At 39.9% G+C, this 27,899-nt stretch overlaps 1 protein-coding gene across 2 annotated transcripts in view; it reads right to left on the reverse strand.

Moving 5' to 3' along the window:
• hdac5 (histone deacetylase 5) overlaps positions 1-23,948 on the reverse strand; it is an 85,219-nt gene extending 61,271 nt beyond the window's left edge. For both annotated transcript variants that reach the window (XM_041999096.1, XM_041999083.1), the window contains exon 1: positions 23,707-23,948. The gene's annotated coding sequence lies outside the window, so the exon portion shown is untranslated. The remainder of the gene's footprint in view (positions 1-23,706) is intronic.
• Between the last annotated feature and the right edge of the window lie 3,951 nt (positions 23,949-27,899).

The raw sequence follows: 27,899 nt of genomic DNA on the forward strand, positions 1-27,899 counted from the left end.
GTTCCGATTCCCGGTTCCTAACGATTCTCGAATCCGATTCCTTTAAGAGTCAGGGTAAAAAAAGTTTACATGTTTTCCCACCTGGTTGCCGGCGATCCGGTCGCCATTTTGATCGATAAACTAAAACTTCTCTGATAACACTTTTCTCAATGTAGGCATGCTATACCTTGTTAGAAAGCTTAGATTCTCTGCAATCGAGCCACATAATTTATTTTACAGTTCTCCTAAACACCTAAACACAGTTAGTAAAAGAAACACTATGGCAGCAACAATCTGCTCCTCCTCTACCTCTGTCAGAGCCACCGTTACACACCTGGTCTAACTCTATCTGTCACCTTCTGCACACACCCATCACTTCGCAGTTAACATATCTTTGCATATGCAGCACATGCTAAATATATGTATATATAGGAAAAATGTATATGTCTACATATACTATTAAATATTAGTATTGTTAGGGTCCGAGCCATACAAAGTATGGCAAGGCCCTATTGTGGTTGTAATGTTTATTATTATTATACTCCTTCTAAGCGCTTCCACCCCAAATTTGACCCCCTAAACACCCATGAAAAGTTGTGAAACTTGGCACACACCTCAAGCCTGGCGAAAATCGGATATTATAAAGTCCGCATACTATTCAATGCAAAATTGGCTCAACAGCGCCACCTACAGTCACCAAAAATCACCACATGAATGGGGCCCCGGAAGTCTACTTCAACGTAGGAAGACGAAACTCGGCACACACGTGTACCACCCCGTGTTGACCAAAAACCTCAAAGTAACACCTCTCGCCATGGCAACGTGGCACCCGCCATCTTGGTGTGTGCGGCCATTTTTTTGCCATTTTTTGCACTTTACACACATCGTATTTGAACAAACTAGTCTGAGGGGATTCGTGCGATTGCCTCCAAACTTGGTGGGGACCTTCCTGACAAGTTGGGGACCAAACGCTCCTCAAATCTCTCTAATAGCAGAAAGCGTGTTACCGTGGCAACCGACGGAAAATGACCTTCTCGCCATGACACACGGTTTGCTCATATCTCCATGGGAATGCATGGGATCTGCACCAAAGTTCAGAGTATTCATACCTGTCACACCCCAAGTGCAGCACAGAAGTCAATCGAACACCTGTTGCCATGGCAACGGGGTGCCCGCCATCTTGGATTTCACTGCCATTTGAACAAACTAGTCTGAGGGGATTTGTGCCACTGACACCAAACTTGGTGGGAAGCTTCCTGACAAGTTGGGGACCAAACGCTCCTCAAATCTTTCTAATAGGAGAAACCGTGTTACCGTGGCAACCGACAGAAAAAGCCTTCTCGCCATGAAACACGGTTGCTCATATCTCCATGGAAATACATGGGATCTGCACCAAACTTGACAGTATTCATACCTGTAACACCCCAAGTCCAGCAAAGAAGTCAATCGAACACCTGTTGCCATGGCAACGGAGTGCCCGCCATCTTGGATTTCACTGCCATTTGAACGAACTAGTCTGAGGCGATTCGTGCGACTGACTCCTAACTTGGTGGGACGCTTCCTGACAAGTTGGGGACCAAACGCTCCTCAAATCTTTGTAATAGGAAAAAGCGTGTAACCGTGGCAACCAACGGAAAAATGCCTTCTCGCCATGAAACACGGTTTGCTTATATCTCCATAAGAATACGTGGGATCTGCACCAAACTTGACAGTAATCATACGTGTGACACCCCAAGTCCAGCAAAGAAGACAATCAAACACCTGTTGCCATGACAACGGACTGCCCGCCATCTTGGATTTCACTGCCATTTGAACGAACTAGACTAAGGGGATTCGTACGACTGACTCCAAACTTGGTGGGAAGCTTCCTGACAACTTGGAGACCAAACGCTCCTCAAATCTTTCCAATAGGAGAAAGCGTGTTACCGTGGCAACCGACAGAAAACGCCTTCTCGCCATGAAACACGGTTTGCTTATATCTCCACAGGAATGAATGGGAACTGCACCAAACTTGACAGTATTCACACACATTGGGTCCTTAACGCGTTACACCACCTGTTGTCATGGTGACATCGGGTGGCGGGGTCCAGGCAGCTCGGACCCGATGGATGCCGCTTGCGGCTTTAATTATCATTACTATTATTAGGGTCCGAGCCATACAAAGTATGGCGGGGCCCTATTGTTTCTGCTATGTTTATTATTATACTTCTTCTAAGCGCTTCGACCCCAAATATGACCCCCTAAACACCCATGAAAAGTTGTGAAACTTGGCACACACGTCAAGCCCGGTGAAAATCGCGATATTCTAAGGTCCGCATACACTGCAATACAAAATTGGCTCAACAGTGCCACCTAGAGTCACCCAAAATCCCCAAATGAATGGGGTCCCAAAAGTCTACTTCCACGTAGGAACACGAAACTCGGCACACATGTGTAACACCCCGAGTCGAGCAAAAAAGTCAATGAAACACCTGTTGCCATGAAAACGGGGTGCCCGCCATCTTGGCGTGTGCGGCCATTTTTTTGCCATTTTTTGCACTTTACACACATCGTATTTGAACAAACTAGTCTGAGGGGATTCGTGCGACTGACTCCAAACTTGGTGGGAAGCTTCCTGACAAGTTGGGGACCAAACGCTCCTCAAATCTTTGTAATAGGAAAAAGCGTGTAACCGTGGCAACCGACGAAAAATGCCCTCGCCATGAAACACGGTTTGCTTATATCTCCATAGGAATACATGGGATCTGCACCAAACTTGACAGGATTCATACTTGTGACACCCCAAGTCCAGGAAAGAAGTCAATCGAACACCTGTTGCCATGGCAACGGGGTGCCCGCCATCTTGGATTTCACTGCCATTTGAACGAACTAGTCTGAGGGGATTCGTGCGATTGACTCCAAACTTGGTGGGAAGCTTCCTGACAAGTTGGGGACCAAACGCTCCTCAAATCTCTCTAATAGGAGAAAGCGTGTTACCGTGGCAACTGACGGAAAAACGCCTTCTCTCCATAAAACACGGTTGCTCATATCTCCAGAGGAATACATGGGAACTGCACCAAACTTGACAGGATTCATACACGTTGGGTCCTTAACGCATTACACCACCTGTTGTCATGGCGACATCGGGTGGCGGGGTCCAGGCCGCTCGGACCCGATGGATGCCGCTTGCGGCTTTAATTGTTATTACTATTGCTATTATGTTATTATTATTAGTGTTATTATTATTAGCATATGCTATTGCTGCTACCATTATATACTATTATTACACAGTTACTTTTACTATGCTTTTAAGTGCCCTTAAGTGTATCTATTCTAATTTTCTACTTTAAACATTTCATTTTATTGTGTTTTTTGTGTGTATTTTGTGCACTATACCGGACTGCTATGACAACTTAATTTCCCCTTGGGGATGAATACATCTCTCTCTCTCGCTCTCTCCATCCATCCATCCATCCATCTAACTAACAAAACTAACGGGACTTCCTACCTGTTTTGTAGTAATGATGTCACATGATCATCTATTATTGATCTACTGTATTACTTTTCCATAGAAGGGTCCAGTGTTAAAAAATATCAAAAATAGTTTTCACAAAATTATTCCAATTTTCCAGTATAGTCCTTTTGAATGTCTGTCTGTAAACTCCTTCTTCATATATAAAATCAAATTTGGTTTCTGTGAACCAGTGTTGTTGGGTATGTTTGTATTCCTCATTTTCCTGGCCAAAAAGAAAAGTGTCCCCATTGTTATGTGGCATTTTCATCCCAGGACACCTGGAGATACACAACAAGCGCTCCCTGCTTGACTAGCCAAAACGCATGTGCTCCTTGGTGGCCTGAAAAAGTCTGTGATGACAGGCTGTCATTCATGCCATTCACAGGTGTAGCCAATCACTGGGCGGTAATGCAGACACTTCTGGCATTTTCTTCTTTGTTGGTGTTCGGCAGCTTCGTCTTCCGGTCGGCGGACCAGGTATCGAAATTGGGAATCTAAATGTAAAACTTTGAACGATTCCGGGAAAATCGTATAGTAAGTCCCTGTTCCAATCGATGCTCGATGCCCAACCCCTAGCTATGCTGCCTGGCAACGGATTTAAATTTGGTTGGTGATGTATATTAGCTCATGTCAGGCCCGGACTGGCCATAGGGAGAACCGGGAGTATTCCCGGAGAGCCGGTCTAGAATTGGCCTGCTGGCCTGCGTCTCTTTTTTTTTTTTTTTTTTTTTCCTTTTCTTTCTCTTCCCGCCCAGGAGACAGGCCAGGCCAATCAGAGGCCACTCAGGCCAGTAGAATGTAAGGAGGGCAAGACGATTGGTTTATTACAATTAACACCCGCCCTAATAGTCCGTAGCAACCACACAGACAGCCCGTGTCGAGGGATGAGACGTGTGTCTGGTGCTACGGTGTGGGGGTGTAGCTACTGCTAGCAAACGACGGGATGGACTCCTCCCAACGAGGAAAAAGGAAAGGCGGCGCCGAGAGGGAGAGAGAGAGAAAAAGAAAGGCGCTGGAGGATGATGCGGCGAAATGCCTTAAAGTCACAGACTTATTCAGGCTCCCCATACCATTAAAAAAAAAGATGCGTCTACAAGTAAGTTATTTAAAAAAAACACACAAAACTTTGATACAAAATACTCTTTTAAACACAGTATGAGGTCCAAGGACCCAAGGGTCCTTGAGGCTATACACTTTCAGGCTTCACAGTGTAAATATGTAGCCTGTGTAGCCCTTGCCTTGAAATGAAGATAAATAAGACATAGGTTACACCAGGGGTTCTTAACCTTTCATGCACTGGGGCCCAACTTTTCCAGTACAAACTGATCCGGGGCCCATTCAAACACCGTACTGGTTTAATTGGTCTCATTTTTGGTATAATTTATATTGAAAAACTAAACCAGATCTGCTTCCAGTTTAACAGCTAAAACCTTTTAAAGTATGACATGATGCAATGACACCACCACAATGATACATATATCATTGTATATATGTGTTATATATATGATTGTATGTGACACTTCACATAAAACAAGAGGCCTGATATGTTGATAATTCATAGAATGTAATCAAATCAACTCCTACAAGAACACATTTAAAGGCTCAAGTCAGGCTGACAGACACAATATATGTAGTAGATTTAACTACAGCAAAAAAAGGGACTTGGAAAAATATGCTAATTTGATCAATAAAATGGTGAAGTGATTAAATATATTCGAACAATACTAGGTTTCGAATTAAATACATAAAAGTAAATTAATTTATCAAATATTTAAATGCATATAAAATATTTAATGACACTGATTTATGTATTTCATAAACTTTTCTTACAATTTTAAGTTTTAAGAGACTTACAATTGAAAGTTGATAACCATGACAGATGTTTTTTGCTCTCTAATTTTGATTCTTCTCTTTTTTTTTGTTTGTTTGTTAAAACTTCCACCATCTTTCCCTCCAGTATTGATATTTGGTTACTAGATGCTGTTGAAGGCTTCAGTACTTCACTGCTAGTTAGCGTTAGCTTTCCCTCTATGTTGGTGTTTGGTTACTAGATGCTGATATTCTACATGACATGGTTATGTTTAGCTCTAACCTTGGCACTACTTATTATGTAAAATATTTATTCTCTTAGTACTATCACAAATACAGCATTAAAGTTACTGTATATTTCAACCTTAAAAATTACATTGTGTGTGTGTGTGTGTGTGTGTGTGTGCGCGCGCGCGCACATGCATGTGTTTTGTTTGTGCCCATGCATTTAGGTGTGAGTGTGTGAACATGCGTGTGTGGTCAAGACCAGGGTGGCCTGATGCATGAATGACTCTTGGCCTGAAAAAGTTTCCCAGTCCGGCCCTGGCTCATGTTGACTTCCTAACATCTCAAGAAATCCAATCAGCCATCTGAAAATATAGTTTATTTTGGGAAACTGTAGGTGATAATGGAGCGTGATGACTTAACCATCAACTTTCAGGAACAAATCTTCAGCATGTTTTGTTTACTCCATGGAGTAAAGACTTTCCACTCTGGCTCTGGTTAAATTGGTGTGAATATGGGCCAGTTTACCATAAAGGTTCTGGGACTAGAGAATAGAGCTGAAGCCAGAACCAGAGCGGTTGTTGTCTAAAAGCACCATGTGTCAAGATTCACGTTTCTGGGTTTAAAAACAAATTCATCCAGACTGTTTCCTTCTTTCAGACAGATAACTCTCATTCAGGGTTCACACTGGCAAGATAGTCCGGTCCATTTGTAGTAGCGTGCACGGTAATATGGAATCTAATGCGGACCAAAGCAAACTTTGGAAAAATATGGCGGTGGACTAGGGAGCAAAACGGCGGCAGAGGACGTCAAAAGTCTGGGATAACTTCACATTAAACTTATAAAATAAATCCATGTCAGATTTGTAGAGCGGACCTTGCGTACCACGGACGTACGTCTGAAATGCTCGAACACTTAAAGAGGAGGCACGTCGGACTTACAAAACAACCTCGTGCAAGATTTCAAAGCTGAAAGTGAAATAAGAGCCATTTATAATAATCGTGAGATACATAATCTGATTGGTCGACTAGTCATTTTAATAGTCGGTGACTAATCAACCATCAGAATAGTTATTAGTTGCAGCCCCACTATTAACATACTTACCAAGACATTCACAATCCAGATAAGTGGTACTACGAAATTGGTTATCAACTTGGTAATTCAGCCCAGGGTTGTTCCATCTCAATCAGTTCACACGAGCATAAAAGGGGTGGTGTTTGAAGTCTGACCAATCGCAGACATGGAGAAACCCTGCAGAGCAGCTTACTTTACGGTGGAGAAGCAGACAATTTTTTGTCAAAAACATGAAGAATTCAAACACATCATCCAGGCCAAAAGCAACACTGTTGCCACGGCAACAGCTAAGTATGAATGCTGGCAGAAAACTGCCGACTCTGTTAATGCGTAAATTAGTGAGATTAAACAATATTAATTCACGGGACAATATAAACAGACAGCACTCTGATCATTAAATGTCACTTTATTACAGCACAGACGACTCAGACAGAGCTTCCTCAGTTCTTTCCTTCATTTTTTCCAGTGACTTCTTTTGAGCACCCCTGTGTGAGCGCGTTTTGTGTTGGAATATTAATTCCTCACCATGACGGCACGAGTGGTTGTGCATTCCATAAATTCACGGTTCTGTAGTTCTGCTATGTGTGACCGGTATTATTAACTCAGGTACAACGCTAGTGGACCTGAAGTTGGGAACAAGTCAAGAACAAAAACAAAACGAGGCTTTAATTCTTCATCAAAAGAATGCATCTATCCCTAAAAACTCTTTCTTTCCTAAGCGCTCCTTTCACAATCCATGCACAAACGTAGATGGGATCGCCTAAAAACAGGCAGGCCATTTTCAGAGAGAACTGACTGGTCAGGAGGTGGTGCTTTCATGTGCATTGATCTCTTATCCAGAACATAACCTGCTGCGGAGCAGGTTAGCTGTTCAGTGTAAGTTACCATGGTGATTTACCCCGACACACAACCCAGGGTTAATCCTGGAGTTATCTCGATAAGAGAAAATCCAGCTTCGTAGTACTGGCCTCTGAACATAAAGCCTAAAACACTCAAAATAAACAGACACATGGTTGAACTCCAGTGAGATCAGATCTTTTTAGAGACCACCAATCAAATGATCAAATATTAGCTGATAACAATCACTGCTAAATCAGCGCATTTTAACATAAATCAAATATCATGAAAAGACTAAAAGTATAAATTAATTCATGTGAAAACAGCTGGATAAATATTTTTTAATACTTTCTTTGCAATCAATACTACATTCACTCAAATCGACTTTTGGGTCCTAAATTCTGAGATCTGACAATATTAGCATTTTCCATGTAATTTAAAAAAAATACAAACAATAAAATTATTTATTGTTTGTATTACATTACAGCTTAAGTCAAAAGTGTAAACATGTTTACAAAAGTTTACAATGAAGCAGTGAAGAATTTGAAATATTTCACAGCTGTTTTTAAATGTTTCCACATCTTTAAACCACACAAAGAGAGATTTTTGTTGCCGTCTCAGACATTGACTGAATGTTACTGTAACGTCAGTGTATTTATTAGAAAATACATGTTGATTTTTAGCCCTTTAATTCAGTCTCAGAAAAGACTGGATGAGATTAAATCATTCCTAACCATCCAGTTTTCTTCATTCCAACATCTTAAAGACATTTCCATCCGCCTGAACTGGTCTAAGTCAGATCTTTCTTATTGTTTTTTGTTTGTTTTTCAACATTAATGAAATAAGCTGCTCTGATAAATAAACTGTAGCCCGGTCCTTTGGCGCCACCTACTGCTCATGTGCTGACATAGAAGCAGGAGACACGGAAAAAAACGCCACACTGATATCCTGAAGGCTGGTCTTGAATGAATGTCAAAGGGCCTTTGTGTGGTTGCATGTTGCACATGAGCGCTGACTTCCCCCACACCCCCACCCTGTGTCTAAGTGTATTCAAATACAGCACATGAACACAGTGCAGCAGGTCGGCCTGAGGTCTGCTGGCTCTCGGCCCAAACTCTTACCAAGCTGTTTAATCGTTTAACGCATGGATGTTGGATTTCTCATCAGCATCATCACATCACCCTGATCCAGGATTTACTAACCTGTAATGGCAACTGAATGACTCTCAAATAGTTTAAAGTAAACCATTAATCCTTCATCCTCTGCCGCAGTAAAAATAACCCTGATTTTTCACAAACACCCAAACCTTCTACAAGCTGATAAGCCACTACAATTAAGTGCAAACTGGTCCAACACCAACACCGTTTGCAGGAATAGTGGCAGTATGTTTTGTTTTTGTAGTTTTGATCAAGCTCATTTATTTTGTTTGTTTTCATCACCATGAAATATTCTGTTTGCATCCTGAAAGATTGGAGTTTGTTTAGTTTGCATATGTTTAAGTGCACATTCCTGCATGGATGCACTTTGTGCAGATGAAGAGGGACAACTTCTGTCACAACAAACGTAACCACGCCTGGTGTGAGATGATGGTTCATGATTAAATTAATGCTTTTTGTTTCATTTTTCTATGGTTTTACCCTCCATCAGTTTCAGCCACTGAAAAATGTACATTGTTGGTGTAACACATTGAACAGCACAGCAGCTGCTAAACTCCACCATCCATCTATCTTTAATATATTCTTATATTCTGACGTGAAATGTTAAACTTCACGGTGTTATAAATATGTTATTACATAATGTTGCTAACGCGTCCGTGTGGCAGCTCAGTGCACTGCTGATGTATTAATTCCAATCAAAATGGTCAATGGTCCATATTTATATAGCGCTTCTACTGTACCTGGAACGATACCCAAAGCGCTTTACATCATACATCACATTCACACACACATTCACACACTGATGGCGGAAGCTGCCATGCAAGGCGCTCAACCACGACCCATCAGGGGCAATTAGGGGTTCGGTGACTTGCCCAAGGACACCTCGACATGACCTCGACTTGGCCGAGGATCGAACCGGCAACCCTCGGGTTACAAGACGACCGCCCTACCTTGCTGAGCCGCGCCACCAAAATGACCATCCTGTCCCAGAACGCAGTCCTTTCCCGTCTTTTAACAGCCTGTCAACCTGTGAAAATCTCTACATTTAACCTATTCAATGTCTCAACGCTTGTGTGGATTCAGATTTCTTAAAGTTAAACTTGTTCTCTATCTTCGTCTTCTAAAACAGCTGTAAATGTTATAATTCTGCATATACATTTCTTTTTCAAGAATCTAGTTTTTCTTCATTACAACGACAGCAATCCAGGCTCAGAAAGACAGACTACTTCTCATTTTCTGTTAGATTTTCAGTATAAATCATTATTGTAAATTTATCCACATTTTTAGAAGCTAATAAGGGTGCAAATGAGAGTAAACCCACAAAAATACATATAATTATCTGAAGTTTGGATTACCTTCAAGGACACAGATTCATTACCAATGTGTACCAAATCTATTCCACCGAGTGTCTGGTTCAAAAAGAAGATTAATGGCACCATTAAAGGATGTGACTGTACAAGGGATTTAGATGCACTGGATGCTACACAGGAAACCCAAAACTCGAGGGCTGAACTGTCAGATGTCATGGACTTGGTCATGAAAAGGTGCCATCTCGCCACTTGCATTTTCACCAGGAGTTTCTGAGGTTGTTGTAGAGTTACGACAGCGTTATAATATTCTGGCCTCAGTAGTTACAGATGCAGTGTTTTAGCAGGAACCTGCTGATCTGACTGCACAAGTGAAGTAAAGGATGTTTTCTTCTTTCTTATTTATTTCACAAAGCTATTTCAGATCATACTGATGCGTGCATCCTTGTGTTTTGGATCTCAGACAGCTTGTAACTCTCTCAGCCAATCATGGGAAACCTGACAGTCAGCACATGATGTGGGGCCACGTGATTGTCGCAGCAGTAACAGGGAGGGTCCTCCTCTTTGTGTGCCGGAGGTCCAGGCTGTTTTTTTCTGTCAGCTGGTTCAACGTCAACATCTGCTTCAGCTTCACTTTCTAAACGTTTACTTTCGCCATCAACATCTCCAATAACAGTTTCCCCGCTGCAGCCCGTCCAGCATTATTTAGATTGTCTGAACCGGTGTTCTCGGTGCCGGCTGAAGGTAACTTCAAAAACAAAATATGTAAAAACCGTGTTTTCCAGCAGCAACACTGTGTCGGTGTTTGGCCCTGCATCAGCTTTTTGCATTTAACTGAAAGTACATTTAAACAAAATATCTCTAAATGCCCTCACAGTTCCATTTTATCATAAGAACGTTTAACGTAAACAGAAAGATGATATTTTACTGGATTATAATGCTACTGGACTAATGGACTAACCTTGTCCTGGCAGGACTTCTTCACCTTTTACTGTACAAAAGGGCCAATTTATATAATAATTCTGTTTTGGTTTAATTTGTAATAAATAACTAAACCACTTGTTTAACAGCTAAAACCTTGAAAAAATATGACGAGGAATAAAAAAATCTAAAAAATATGAGATAATCACAAAGATATTTACATATAACAGGAATGTGAAGCTATACAAGACGGCCAGTAAAAAAATAAATTATGGAACAAAGTCAGGCGCAAACAAAAACTAATTTAAAAGCTCAAAAAAGTCTAATAAACACAAAATCTAGTAAATATTCCTTCTTTACAGCAAAAACATAAATAAATAAATAAAATGAAGGACTTGAAAAAGACGGAAATTTAATCAAAATGATGCAGTTTCAAATGAACTAAATAAATCTATTGTGTAAATATATATGTAATATTTAAATACAATAAAAATCATTAAGCTATTTATTTAATAAACTTTTCTTTTAAAGGGACATTGTGTTACATTTTCTGTCGTTTACTGGCAAAGTTCATGTCTGCATGTTTTTATGTCTCTTCATTGGGATGCCTGTTGACTACATCATAACCTGCTGAGTTAACACCTGCTGGTTAACCCCGCCCCCCCGTGCATGGCGACCTAGGTGACCCGCTACATCGCCTGTATGAAAGGCCAGCACTGGGTGTTGTAGTAGAAGACAAATTCATATCACATATCAATAAAACCAGCGTTCATCCAGTTACTTGCACAACCTGAAGAGGCCCCTTCTTCTTCAGATATAAATATAATCCTTATCTGACTACATGCACATTTAGGAGGGGACTCATGTGGTGGAGAGCTTTCTGAAAAATCTCCCAACGTTTGGTGCTTCAAACGCTGTGAGTGTGTGCATGTTTGTGTGTGTGCAGGGATTAACGGGATAACTAGTTGTAAGCGACTAACCTGATGGCCAACTGATCCATTAGCCTAATGACTAGCACACAGACGCATGGAGGCTTAGAGGGAAGAAGCAGAAGACGACTTAGAAACCAGATCAATCTAACAGTCTCGTTTCTATATGCTGCTCAACGTAACTAGAAATCTCTCTCTCTCTCTCTCTCTCTCTCTCTCTCTCTCTCTCATGACACCTCTTTTTTTCCCTCTTTCTCCCACCTCCTCCTCCTCTTCACACCATCATTTCCTAAAATACCTGGCCCCTCCCAATCTGTAGAGGAGCAGGAAGTGGTGCCTGGTAACCGTGGGTCTGGCTGTCGTGGTAACAGTTCACCTGAACACCTCCTCCTTAAACAAACAGCAAGTGTGAGAGAGCGAGAGGAGAGGGAGAAGGGATATGGAGTTAAAAATCACTGCAGATCTCACGGTTTCTGTCACGCAAACACACACACCAAACGTGCACAGCCATGGCTGTGAGCGTCAGCCATGCAGATTCAAGGAGAAATGAGACAAAAACACACCCCAGACTGATAGAAGGGATACGGTTACTATGCATGATGGAGCATTAATCTTCATTACATTTAATGACAGATTCTTGCTTTTATTTCGGTGGAAGGTTGATATGAACCACAACCTGGACTACACCTTCCTGTGCAGAGAAGTCGCACCATCAGGTCAGCCATCCAGCCGGAGTTTGTGCACGCTCCAAAAACAGAAAAACATTTCTAAAAGCTCAACATCATGGAGTCACAGTGGGATGAGACAAACAGACTAAGCCACTGTTGAAATGTGGGAAGTTCAACAACCTGACAGCCAAGTACCCTGAAAAACAGCCAACCAGGACAAACTACAGCTGTTAAAGGCGGAGTACTTAAAAAATACTGATCTGATGGAACACAAAGTTTTTCATGACGTTAATTTAGAATTTTTCCTCAGTTCCAAGACGAAGAAAAAGCCAAAACATAGACACATAGGAGGAAAACTTGAGTTAAATATATAAAGACTATAAATGGTAATTACTATATTGCCTTTTCACTGCACTATTATTTCTACGTAGCCTTCCTGTATGTGTATATATATATATATATATATATACATATAGACTTTTATATTTTCCACTTTCCATGTATGTTTTTTATCTTTCTTTCTCATGGCTGCTTTGACAAAACAATTTCCCTCAGAGGTTTAATAAAGCATTTATATATCCATCTGTGAAGTTAGGTTTTAAAATTAATCATGGCAAATTTTACATATTTTAATAAGTAATATTATGGAAAAATATTTGACAAATTCAAGCAATATTTTCTTATTAAAGGGATAATGTGCCTACTTTTTTCATCATTTGATCAAACTCTTGAGATTTAAAATCTCTTTTCCTGGAGCGTCCTTGCCAAGATGGGCAGCAACTCAAGTCAGAAAATCAACAATAAAATACTAAAACAAAACAAAATGCACATGCAAATCTGTATAAAACTGCAAGTTTAAGGGTTTAAGGGACTTAAAAAGGTCTGCCAAGAAAATACCCCCTGTGCTGAAATACAGTATTTCTGTATCACAATCAGACTTAGATATCAGAACCTTGAAATCAGCTCTGCTGAACCAGGTATTAATAAACTGCATAACTGTAAGAGGTAACCTTCCCATTACAGAGTTATAGTGTGAATATGACACATGTAATCATAACTAAACAGTTTAAGAATCATCTGAAAGCTATATGGAAAAGGGGGGATCACAAAGAAACTGTGTGTTGACTTAACTACATGCCCTGTAGAATAATTTAGTCCAAGTCTTGCAGTTTTTTAGCAGGACTACATGGTCGCATGTTGACAATTCTCTTCCACCTCGAACACACAGACAGTTATATCGGTTTCTATCAACTGTGTATGTTATATGTGCTGAATAAAAAAAAGAGAGAATAGTGTTTTCTTTCCAAGGTCAGTACGGACATCAGGGACAGATAGCAGCAGCACATCACTGGAACGAAGACCGTCAGTCCCAGTACTTCAACATAAGCTCATAGGTAACTTAAAATTAATAGGTAATCACAAGCAAACCCTCTACGTCCTGTCATAGAAATCTATTCCTGTGACAACATATGAGCACATTTGGAAATGGTAAAAATGTAGAAGAAAAAAACAAAGGTAGGTACTTTTAATTATAAACATTTGTTAATGATGGAATAAAATTTGTGTCAGCATTGTGGATGCTGGGCTCCCATAGAGAGGGAGGAGGGATTACAGCTGATGGTGAGGCAGCCTTGCTTCAGTGGCTTAAATTAAATAAGACTTGCTTGTTTGAGGTTTCTAGAGTGGTCTGCAAAAACCTGCTGTTCAAGTGCTGTTACTGAGCAGATACTCAGCACAGAAAGGTACGCGGTGACCTGACATTTTCCCAACTGAAGAGAAACCAACTGAAGCTCTTCTCGGAGCTGTAACATTAAAGTCATCATTAATCTGCTAAGATCAGATACAGGTAGGGCTGGGTTTAAAAAACAAAATCCATTTATTCACTGATATCTAATCAAATATAATAAATCCAATATCGATTCATAAACCTTGGATATCAATTTTTTTATACGTCTTCTTTTCCAGTAACGTGACCCCACTCTCATGTGACTTACCAAGACTTGGCGAGATCTTAGCATATATACACACAACTGGTTTCCGGTGTGGATTACATTCACCTATAAAGTATTTTGCCACTCACATTAGAAGCTAACACTAAGACTGCATGCCCTCACATTAGCAGCTAAAGCTATCACTGCATGCTCTCACATTAGCAGCTAATGCTAAGACCGCATGCTCACACATTAGCAGCTAACGCAAAGACCGCATGCCCTCACATTAGCAGCTAAAGCTATCACTGCATGCTCTCACATTAGCAGCTAATGCTAAGACCGCACACTCTCACATTAGCAGCTAATGCTAAGACCGCACGCTCTCACATTAGCAGCTAACGCTAAGACCGCACGCTCTCACATTAGCAGCTAATGCTGAGACCGCACGCTCTCACATTAGCTGCTAACACTAAGACCGCATGCTCTCACATTAGCAGCTAACATTGAGACCGCACGCTTTCACATTAGCAGCTAACACTAAGACCGCACGCTCTCACATTAGCAGCTAACATTGAGACTGCACGCTCTCACATTAGCAGCTAATGCTAAGACCGCACACTCTCACATTAGCAGCTAATGCTAAGACCGCACGCTCTCACATTAACAGCTAACGCTAAGACCGCACGCTCTCACATTAGCAGCTAATGCTGAGACCGCACGCTCTCACATTAGCTGCTAACACTAAGACCGCACGCTCTCACATTAGCAGCTAACATTGAGACCGCACGCTTTCACATTAGCAGCTAACACTAAGACCGCACGCTCTCACATTAGCAGCTAACATTGAGACTGCACGCTTTCACATTAGCAGCTAACACTAACACCGCACGCTCTCACATTAGCAGCTAACGTTGAGACCGCACGCTTTCACATTAGCAGCTAACGGTAAGACCGCACGCTCTCACATTAGCAGCTAACACTAAGACCGCACGCTCTCACATTAGCAGCTAACGGTAAGACCGCAGGCTCTCACATTAGCAGCTAATGCTAAGACCGCACGCTGTCACATTAGCAGCTAACGCTAAGACTGCACGCTCTCACATTAGCAGCTAACGCTAAGACCGCACGCTCTCACATTAGCAGCTAACGCTAAGACTGCACGCTCTCACATTAGCAGCTAACGCTAAGACCGCACGCTCTCACATTAGCAGCTAACGCTAAGACCGCACGCTCTCACATTAGCAGCTGATGCTAAGCCCGCATGCTCTCACATTGGCACATTGGCAAGACCGCGGGCAGCATAAACTTGCTGGTAAAAAATCCTTATTCAGCATGTTCCAAAGTGAAAGTTAGTCGATACATCTGCTACATTAAAACAGTCATTAAAGCAAAAAGCTACTGAAACTGTAACTACTTGGACCAAATTTAAGCTATTTTTTTCCTTCTTTCTTTTTTATAAAAAGAAAAGGAATTGCTGTGTATGTTGTGTTTTAACCCCCCTAGTCTTTATGTTGTTTATCATTACTTTTATTATTATGATTTTTTTATGTGTTTTTGTATTAATGGATCAATTTGCTAATACCAACTTGTATTGTGTTAATGGAATGAGTACTGTTTGTGTCATTATTGCTTAAATAAAGGTTTTAAAAAAAGCTGAATCTACGTCGTTGAAGGGATTTTTCAGTCATATTATGACCTTAAATATTCTTTGTAGGTAGGCCTGTCACGATAAGCAATAAGTCCATTAATTGCACGGTAAGAAAAAATGAGCGCGATAGGTTTGCCGACCGTGATCATTTTTATTTTTAAAGGCAATTTTGTTTACAGAACAGACTTTATTATCCACCTTACTTATTGTGTTTGGTTTTCATTCATTGTTAATGAGATTGAGAGTCCATTTTATTTATTGTTTTTGTTTTGTTATTTAAAATGCCTTCCAGTTCTTGTGTAAAATGTTTTTTAGAAATGAAAGTTTATTGGTCTTTGAAAGGGCGTACTTGCATTATTATGGCATTGTCATTATATTAGTTGAAAATGGTCTTGAAATGACAACATTATCGCTTTGCGCAATATTGTCGTTTATCGCGATCATTTCTGAGAAAATTTATCGCCCAGCAAAATTTGTTATTGTGACAGGCCTATTTGTAGGTTTTATTAACATCAACACGTTATCTGAGAACTGAACTTTAAGAATCGTTACAGCGACTCCACTGAATGAAACGCTTCATCAGGACATTTAGTTTACCTTTTTTTTCTGTCCTGAGGGTTTGTTTTTTTGTTTTGTTTTTTTCTCCCTCACAGCATTTCTGGCTGTGAATCTGTAGAAACACTGCATTGTTCTGGTAATAGATCACATTATTAAAGTAATGCGATTACTCCCAGATAACTGATCTGATTGTCAAGTAAATACATTCAGTGTTTTATAAAAATAGTTGTCTGAGAATGTTTCTAATATTCAAGAAAAATAGGTGGTTTTACTCAATTAGCTGTAAATGAATCAATATCGAATCAAATTTAACCAAAATCGAATCGAAATAGACTATTGTGAATCGAATCAAATCAATTCAGGAAATTAGTGACAATACCATTCTGGTCCCAGCTGAGCAGATAGTTTGAGTTAGTTGGTAATCTATCAGCTCAGCTTCCAGCTGTTTTCACAGCCACAGAAGCTGGTTTGTGTTCCCACTCAGGAATAAAACCCCTTTCCTCCGTCAGTAAGCTGCACCAAGGCCATCCCATTTTAAATGGACTGTGTTATGCTCAGCTTTCAGTTTGAGGATATGTGAACAGCAAGATTTGTGATTAAGATTAGCAGCAAATGCTTTTCTTTAAACTGCAACTTGCATGTTGTAATATTAAAGAATGCACAAAATATCTTGGTTAAATGCATCTTTGATGAGTTACTGATCAATAGAAAATATTTTATGTACAATATTTTGATGTTGGGAGAAAATTTGATGTTACGATCAGTGCTGCTGAAACATTTTTTTCTCAACACGTGTTGAGTACATGTGTGGTACTTTGTGTGCTAGTTTTTCTGCCTGTGTGCACTTGGTGCTGGGGAAGAAACCGACTTTACTACCATTCATAACAGAAAAGGCAGTCGTGGTGACATTTCCTTTAAACAAGATAAGCCTGATGGGATGTAGAAACCAGAATTTGATTTGCTTTGTCCAGTTTTTTTTCCTCATAACTTCGTAGTTACGCTTTATCTTAGATATTATGTCATACAACTAACAGCCTACCAGTTGTCCTTGTAACTTGTTTTTGTTTAAGTCCAGATGTTAACAACCACTTCATATTGTTAACAGTACTTTGATGTTTCTACCTACCATCTATCTACCATTTATTACCATGTGATATATTAAAAATATTATAATGTGGTTTTCTGCCTCTGGGTATCTATTAGGGGACAGAAGACGAGTATCAGATTGTTTTCAACAGGATTTTGAGCAAAGTTTATACCATAAATAGAAGCAAAATGTCTCAGAAAATGTATGTGACAAATATGTCACGTCGGGCTCTTATGGGTTAAAGCGTCCTCTGAAATAAATGCTACAGGGATGGAAGATGCTACAGTGTGTCCCCAACAAAATTCTGTAGCCGTGGTGGTACCAATGGTCGAACCGGGGTAGTATTATGCTTTTAAATGAAAAATTACAACCACTGCAACTGCAACCACATTGTAATGCGACAAACGAGAGCTTCCTTAATGTAGTGGTTCCAAACATCAGACATAATTCTGCAGCTCCAGCAGTTTTCATCCAAAACTAGAATCATGTGACCAGACCTCATATATTTTCTTCAAGTTCTACATTTTAAAATTTAACTACTGATGTCACGATCACTAGATTTCACAATTACAGTATTAAACACAACCACTCATCAATAGTCAAGATTCCTCAATATCGACACTTTCCACAAAGGTTTATGTCTGAACCATATCGGCTTGTAACGGCAGTATTTATTTATATAACATGTATTTATTTATCGTTTACAGCACGGAAGGGATTTTGTTGGAATAGGTGTTTGTGGTAACTTTTCTTTGTTGCTAGATTATTTTGTTGTGCTGGCATCAAAACATAGAAATAAATAAAACTCAAAGAGCTAAAGACTTAAAGAGTGTTAATGTGATTTTACACCGTTACAGTCTTGTGAACGTAATGCATAATAATCGTGATTATTTCTCTGAAAATAATCGTACCAAGAAAATCTCTGATTTTGCCAACCGCAAACAGTAGAACTCTTTTTCACTAATATAATAAATAATTCCAACAACCCACACGCCAAGTTAAGAAAACTTAAACATCTAGAATTTCTTAAATTAAATAAAAATCTAAGAAATGTTATTGGTATGAAGTTCTCATTTCATTATAAAAGCAAAGTCATAGTCTTAATTAGACATGCTGCGAGGCGTTTAGTCTTCTAACACTGGTGCTTAGCAGTACACTGGTTCACACCAAAAAGATTATTTTAATTTTATTTTTGCTATGTATGACTTATATTTTTTTTCACCCAAATTGAAAGGCTTCATTTTAGTCTATGTTTATAAAACTTAAACAAAAGGTGGACAATGGTGGACAACTTGCAAAAATGCGCAGAGATAAAACCTCCACCATCACATTTAAATCCGAAAGCATGGACACATTTTGGAATTGTTTTTAATTAATTATTTTTTTATTTATTTTTTTGCTTGGAAGGGAAAATCAGAGCTGGACATGTCTAAAGCTATTTGTAAACACTGTAATGCACACGTGGCGTACTGTAGAAACACGACAAACGTTACTGCGCACCATCCTGAGGTTAATGCAGAGCTAACAGCCAAACGCACTGCAGCTGCAAGCCAGCAGACACTCACTGTACAAACTATCCAGCAGCTCTGAAAGAGCAAAACGCATAAATTAAATCGCCGACTTTATTTGCAAAGACCTGCAGCTTTATAGTGCTGTGGAGAACACGGGATTCAGGAACATGCTACACACACTGGAGCCGAGGTACGTGATATAGGGCTGGGCGAAATTAACCAAATCTTATGTCTCAATATTTTTTACCTGAATCACGATATACGATATATATCTCAATATTTTTTTTTTTTTGTCAAGTAACTAAAAAGACAGTTCTAATTTACAGCCTTTAGTGCCAAATATACTTTTATTAAGGATCAGCAGCACATGTGCATTAAAACAGCTGACTGAAATTAAAGTACATTTATATTAAATTAAATGCCAAATTTAAACCAAAATAAATTAAAAATACTTTTCAATGACCATAATCAAAATACAGCTGTGCAAAATGCAAAAGAAAAGATGCTTTTAACTCAAAACAAGCTATCTCAATATAAACGATATTGCTTCCTTTTATATTTTATGAAGTCTCGATATATTTAAAAATCTCGATATATTGCCCAGCCCTAACGTGATACCTTCCAGAAACCATTTCTCTGAAACAGCAGTGCCTCAAATCTACAAGGACATTAAGGAGAAAGTCAAAGAAAAACTCATCAGAGCGGAACGTGTTGCTCTTACCTGCAGTGTATGGACTTCACGGAGAACACAGCCTTACATCACCATAACAGCCCATCCCATCACTGAAGACTGGTCTCTGTCCTCCAGACCAGGGACATGCGGTGTCATACCGGCTCAAATGAAGCAGAGCTGCTTTGTAACGTGGTGATTGAATGGGACATCACAGATAAAGACCCGGCTTTAGTGTCAGATAATGTGGTTAATATGGTTGTCGCCGCACAGTTAGCCGGCTTTCTCCATGTCCAGTGCTACGCGCACACACTCAACCTGGCCTCCCAGCGTGCGCTAAAACTGCCGGCTGTAGCACGATTATTCGGACGAGTACGGCGTGTGACTGGATTTTTCCATAGAAGCGCCAGCACTTCATGTTTTGGAGAAAAACAGAAGTTGCTGGAGCTCCCCACACAAACTAATAACTGACGTATCAACCAGGTGGAACAGCGCGTATGAGATGGTCGAGCATTTCCTCGAACAGCAGCCAGCAGTCATAGCTGCTCTGCTTTCCCCCCATGTGAAGAAAAAGGAGAACGACATCAGCACCTTCACAGAGTCAGACATATCTAATGCGGAGGAGTTCATCCGGGCCCTGAAGCCAGTCAAGGTGGCTACAAGTGTTTTATCTGATGAGAACAACCCGACAGTCTCGGTCATAGCCCCACTCCATGCACAACTCCTGCAAGCCACGCAGGAAAGCCTCAGAGATCCTCCGTTTGTTAGAGACCTGATAGAAGATGTTCACTAAGGCTTAAGTAAGAGGTACACGTTGGAGGTGGAAAAGGCCACACTTAAACTAGCATCAGCACTAGATCAAGTTTAAAGTGCTGCCATTCCTGACAGAAGAGGAGAAACAAGAAACATTTGCAAGAATGTTTGCTGAAGCTGCAGCCACTGTGCAGCATTGTCAGGTAAATAAATAAATAAATAAAGCATTAGAGACATGTTGTAGGAGTATTTCATTCTCAGTGTAGTCTACAGGGTTTTCTGTGTGTGTGTTCGAACGTTCTGGAAGTATATGCATTTTAAAATGTTTGCATTATGATTATGAATAATAATGTATGTAGAACACTTTGCTAATATTGTCATGATGTGTTGCAATTTAATGATCAAATAAGCAGAGTGCTGTCAAAGAAATAACAAAAAGACATTTATATAGTGTATTAATTATTTGTACCACTGTTTTATTTGTTGTAGGAAGCAGTGAGGCAGAACCAGGAGGAACTTGGTGATTGACCCTCTTCTGCAGCAGCTGCAAAGAGTAAAGGAGAAGGTGGACATTTCCAGGGCCCTCCATCTGCAAAAAGAACAGTGTCCTGTGCACTAGATGAATTGCTTGGGAACACACCAGCAGGCAGGTGTCAGCACTTCCTGAGAAGTCAGCCTTTGACAGTGCTGCAGAGGTGAAGGAGTACAACAGAGCTGCTCCTTTGCCACTGTCTGAAAGTCCGTTAGAGTGGTGGAGAGAACATCCTGAGTACCCTCTCCTGGCTAAACTAGCCAAGCGGTACTTATGTGTACCAGGGACAAGCGTCTCTGCTGAACGTCTTCTCTACAGGTGGGGACATTGATCCCACTCAGAGGAGCAGCCTCACCACAGAGCATGTTGACCAGCTCTTGTTTTTGCACAAGAATCGTGGTATTCCCAGCACTAGATACATGTAGCAGCTGAGCATCTGAAAAAGTGCATGTTCTTGTTCACTGTATTGTACATTTTATGTACTACTTTTGAAGTCCAGGGTTTTGAAAGGACACTTTTCAAATTCCATTTCATATGAAGTTAAAAGCTCACATTTGAGTTTTCAGGAGCTCTATCCATTTTGGCCTGACATTTGTTTTCTTATAGCACTGACTGAGCAGGAACAGCTAAATAAGTACTTGAGTACATCTGTTTGCCTCTTTTATATGCAGTCCAGGCTTTGAAAAGAGAGTTTAAGTTCACTTTATTACTTCCTTATTAACTTTAGGTTAATTTAAAGGCTGCTATTTGTATTGTGTGCAGGTAAATGTAGCAGTTTATTTAAGGAAGTATAGATTTTTTATTAATTTTGTTAGAAAAGTTTAAGACATGAAAGCATTTAGAAAAGTATATATTTTTTCTAAACCTCTTTTACATGCAGTCCAGGCTTTTGAAGAGTATCAGCTGAAACAGCTGGTTGCATTTTTAATGGGAGAAATGGCTCCTGATATAGTCTGTAGACATAGTCATCATTCAACTGTTTCACACGGTCTGTTGTTAATAAAGCAAACAAAAAAAATTTACAAAAATCGAAGAATCGCAATTTAAATCGAACGGCACGCAAAAAAGTCGTAAAAGAATCAAATCAGGAGAAAAGCATGTCGTCCCGGCCGTACTTTTCCACACCTGCACCACTAAATATGCAGCAGAGCAGCTGTGTTATTGGAGATGTCGAGCAGGGAAAATAGGAGAAAATTCAGAAAGTGAAGCTGTAACAGACACTGAAGTTGAAGACAACAGAAAAAATTTGTCCTATTTGCTGTCTAGAGAAACTTTGGTTTTAAAATGTCGGGTTTGGGCCAAACGAGTGATTGCCATCGATGTCGGGCTAAAGTTGTCACCGGAGGAGGCAACATGAGCAGTTAGCTGCAAACATGCTGCGGAGTACCGAGAATGTCTGAAACTAAGATCAGCACCCTCTACAACCTCAGGTAAAACTGAATAAGACTGAGGACACTCAGGTCCAGATGTCCCTTGTGGACAAAAAAACAAGAAGAAGAAGAAGAAGAGGTGGATCTTGACAATTAACACCATCAAAACCCATAAAGCCAAAGACATGGTTAAAATACGCTCTTTGGAAATTTAGAGCGAGGATCAAACACTGGATCCCAGGCACTGCAGACATAAAATTTGGGGGACTTGGTATATAAAATTCTCATGACCATAAACATCTATTTTTAGCCAATCTACTACAGTGCTTCTTTTCTCAATCAGTGGAAACACCCACTTTCGCATGAAGAAAATACCATCAAACACAACTTTAACAAATACCATGACATAATATGGTTGTACCACACAGCAATAGTTTAATGTTAATCTTAATGCCAACTAACAGCCAGTCAAACAAACACCTGCTGAAATAAAGTCTCACAGCAAAACCATCACCACTAGTTGACACTGTAAAGCTGACAGGTGATAAGGCTACTATTTTTATTGCTGCTGCAGCTGTACATAAAGTCAGTAAAAATAAAGAATAAATAAAAACTTGACAGCTTGAGGAAGTCAGTGTGTGCTCATGTCAGGCTCTAATAAGGAACCTCATTCATAAATGTATGAGTATATTTGTTCTGTTAGTGTTTAACTGACAGTGACTTACAGTTTTCTCACACACCGGACCTGCTCTGGTATTACCACTTCTTACTGGGAGGTAGAAATGATCGTTATTGGTGGTCGTGGGCGATTACAAGTTGGCTCCCTGTCACCAGCATCCATCAGTATGGAGTTAATTGCTGCCATCTGTTAGCTCTGGGCTTGTACTGTATGTGGTGCCTGGTTAACTTTTGGCTGGATCCTTGTTAGCTGGAAGCCAATGAATTAAGTCAAGCCAGCTGAATTAAACAAATAATACCTGTAATAACCTGTCTGTGAACCAGCTAGCCGCCGTGTCCGTCAGGCATCAGCTTATGTCCTTTAGCTAGCTGCTGTACTGTTTCCAAGTAAGCTAACGTGTTAATAAGTCAGTAGTAAGGATGAAGTCAGTGGGTTAGCATGTTCTAAATGTCACTTCAAACCCTGTAACGTGGAATAAAAAATGTTTAACTGCACAGGTATGTTGTTTTTTGTAAGCGGTCACGCACACACTCACTCACGCACGCACTCTCATAAACCCTCACGGTACCGTGGATGTCGGCGGAGCTGGGGTCGCTTCCTCCCGGCTCCGCTTGCCGCCGAGGATCGGTGTGTCTTCCCCCGCAGACTCCGCCGCGCTCCGCCTGCTCACGAAAAGCCGTAAACTAAGCAAAAAGATGCGTCTCACCTCCTACCGTTTCACCTCCTCCATATTTACAGTCTCCCTCTCTATCCCTCTTTCTTTTTCTCTCGCGCTCTCTCCCACCACCAACAACAACATTACTGACGTCCTCCTGCTGCCACGTGACCAGTCTGCTGGGGCTAAAAATAGTCTCTATGCAAACCAACGGAGGCAGACAGACAGGCAGGCAGGCAGAGAGACACCTACACTGGTTTACTTTCTCTACGTTTCCTGCTTCGCTCACCATGTTCCCAATTTTTTTCAGTACACTCACTACAATATTTTATTTCTTTTTAAAAAGATCTATTATCCATATCTATGCCTTTTATGTTTTGTGCACGCCAGGGCCGGTCCGAATCTCAATGCGGCCCTGAGCGGAATTTAATGAAAAGCACGCTGAACTGCTAATTTTCTGTATGAAAAGTGCTTTACAAATAAAGCTGGATTGATTGATTGGTAAGCACAAAATAGGGACCCACAGAGGTCCCTTGGAAGACAAGTATTTTTACACTTATAACAGACATTTATTTGCAATATCATGGAAGCGAGCTGATAGAAATTCTGAATAAGCAGAAGTTTATCATGCAAGATATGCTATTTATCGATAAGGAATTCACTACTTAAATTCATCAACTTAATGAAACCTTAAAGGAAAATATACTCATTAAAGTCAAGAATTGCAAGCACAGTGGTGAACCATTGTTATACAGTACATCAACCTTACAGTTATAATAATTTTGGTAAAGATATATTGATGATCTGTGATCACTTTGGCTCATTGTATTTGCATAGAATTCATGATATTAGATTAAATGTTCATTTTTACATCATTATTATTCTCATTTCATTTGAAAATTGTCAAAATTATTATAGTAATTTTTTTCTAGGATCTGTACCAAACAAAAAAAACTTTTTTAGTCGGTACAATATTAAGTGAAGGTCAAGTAAACATTTTAGTATGACATATTATGACTGATAAAATTTAAACTAGACCAAGTAACAGCTCAGAGTGCTAAAGCTTATCACTGCTGTGACCCTGCCTCACCATCTTCTCCTCTCTGAACTGCCTGAAGCATATTGACTATTATTAATGACTCAACAGAAGTAAAGAGAAATATTTCTTTGTCATTTACTCTTTCACGTTGACTCACTCAAAAATAACTCCTGATGTCCACCTTCCCTTTCTTTGCTCCTGACATGCAACCACCGCTCTCTGCCATTAGCATTAGCCAGAAGCGCTAACTCTTTCAACAGAGCGAGTGACAGCAGGAATTGCCAATCACATTAGAAAAAAAAGAGAATGAATTACAGGGATAACTTTGGACTTAGGAAATGTTCCTAACATCCTTACTCAGTTCTAAGCCAGTATATCAGGGATGTCAAACATACAGCCCGGGGGCCAAAATTCGGCCCACTAGAGTCCAGTCTGGACCGCATGATTTGGGTGACTGTAAAAATGACATTGCCAGAGGTGAGTGGAGTTATTTTGAAGGGTTTGATCTGACTGGGATTCTGAAATCTAACAAGACTAGAATTAATCTAAACTCAGCAAAAAAGGAAATTTAGGTCAAACTTTTTGTGGTACTTTTTCCAGGATAGATGTCGAGTATTTGTAGTTGAAACGCTGGTTTGTTTAGGCCGACACAGAAGACACCGCATTATGTAGCTGTTCTAGTCCATTAAATGCTTCGTATATGAGGCCTGGGCTGATCATCCTCCTATGTTTTAACATTAGAGACAGCTGCCTCTGGACATTTTTTCACGTGTTTTTAATTCCCTAGGTATGAAGGTCTCCTAGGTATGAAGAGTTTGTGTAGCTGTGCCACCAGGTGTGTGAGTGGTCATGTGACTGCATGGCCATATCTGATTGGTGAAAAGAATTGTAACGTCTGATTGGTGAAACTGGCAAAAATTAAAATTTAATTTATCATGAGTCATGAGGTGCTAAATAAGACTCAGAGTACTGTTCTCCGTTGAAAAATTTACTCATGTGAAAGTATTAAGTATGGTGCCGTAAAACTACTCAGAATATTTTTAAGTTACTTAAGTAAACGTAAGAGATCCAGTTCAGGTGGTCAAGATTACTACACGTGGAAATGTACATGTATGTACATTAGAAATAACATATGTCTTGAAAAGCTGCTCTAATCCTAATGTGAATACAGTATTTGTTAGTTCCAGATACCTGTGATAAAATGTTTTGTGATTTTGTAGATCCACAGATCCATACTTTGTATTTTAACCTTGGACCATCAACTCTGCTGAACGTCAGCATTAGTCAAGCCAACAGATTAAAACATCTAGAGCCTGAAAACCAATTTACTGATGTTTACTTCTACAGTAATGTGTGGATATGAAAACTATGATTACAGAATTTGTGTTTAGGTTTTGCCTTTTTTTATTAGTATGAAGCCTTTAACTTTAATCACAAATGCACATGTTTAAAACGTTAAACTCTAGGTATTTGAAGAATGTAAATAACATGGTGGGATATTTGCTATGTGTGCTGGTCCCAAAAAGCCAGTATCAGTCAAGCTCTAAAAGCTGCCAAAAGCTGCCGGCTCACAGTGCAGCCGACAGCTCTTTATGAGCAGATTTTCAGCTAACATGACTATTATGTGGTTTACCTCATGCTTGAACTGGTAAACAAACCTGATTCCAGCTCATCAAGAACAAATGAGTAAAACATTAAAAAACTAAAACACCCAGCATCGAGAACATTGAAATCATTATTCTAAACCCTATTTTACACGGAGCAGTGATTTTTTAGTTTGAATCTTGGGTGCCAGCTCTCTTTAACCCAGACTGAGCATCACCTGCTGGTATTGTTTTCGTGCACTAGGTCAGGTGCAGCAAGAACACCAAAAGGAGGAAGGTTGGCCAACACACTCCCTTCCAAAATGTGCTCAGATGAGTATTTTCTTCATCAATACAGAGGATTCCCTCTGCAGATTGACTGTAACAGTCCTGGTCAGATGGATCCTAACAAAGAAAGAAACAAACAGAAAATGAAAATGAAGAGAAAAAACACACAACTGCAACATTTTCAACAAATACATTTACTTACAGAAAAAAATCTTGAATAAATCCAATGGATTGTCTCTGAAAATGACTCGGCAGTCCCTGAAAGCAGAGGCTCCTGATGTCTGTTAGTCTGAAATTTACTGTGAAAAGATATGAACACAAAATATTTGTCAAACAAATTCTAACTTCTCCACAAGTTTAAGACCTAAATTGTTATTTTGCAAGACTAGAAAATACAAAAGACAAAATCGAAGAAAGGAAAAGAAAGAAGAAAGGAAAAGAAAGAAGGATCAGAAAGGGAATGAGGTGAAAAATGATTAGAAGTCAATAGTTGACTGGGATTAAAGAAGCAGGAGAGACCAGAGAAAAGAAGGAAATATCTGTAATATTTAGGACACAACAGAAGAGAGACAAACTAAAATATAAAGTTCAAATCAGAAAGGAGAGGACAAAAAAGGACGTGAGATGTGAAATGTTACTGAGAAATATGGTTTATGATGCAAACTTTAAAAAGGTCACCCATGAAGAGACAAAGGACTGAAGATGGCAAACGAGAACAGGAGAGGAAATGAAAAGATCTAGAGAAAGAGAGAAAAGTGTTTACCTTTTTTTCTTTTTCCTGCTGTAAAAGCTGTCCAGAAAGGCCTCTTCTCCTCCTGAAATGTCCATCGAGCTGGAAGACAAACGATTTTCCTCCATCACTCTGCTGAGCTAAAAAAACAAAACCAGAAACAGAAACACAGCAAACAACAGATAATTAGATAATAAATGAATAGTTAATGGTTTGAAAAACCTCATATATTCATGAAAACAGAATGTCAGAAAACCTTTAAAATGAGACAGTAAGCAGACATACTGAGGCATAAATTTACTTATTAATTTAATTAGCTTTCTTATCAGACTTGGAGCACACATGGCATTGAATCATTCACCAAAGCTGACCATCGATGCACCATCTGATCGCAGGCTTGTCGTCCACAGCTTCTTTTCTGCAAAATGTCACATTTATTTCTGTCTTTACAAGGGATCTCTTCATT

The sequence above is a fragment of the Melanotaenia boesemani genome, chromosome 2 (genome assembly GCF_017639745.1).
Source record: "Melanotaenia boesemani isolate fMelBoe1 chromosome 2, fMelBoe1.pri, whole genome shotgun sequence".
Taxonomy (NCBI): domain Eukaryota; kingdom Metazoa; phylum Chordata; class Actinopteri; order Atheriniformes; family Melanotaeniidae; genus Melanotaenia; species Melanotaenia boesemani.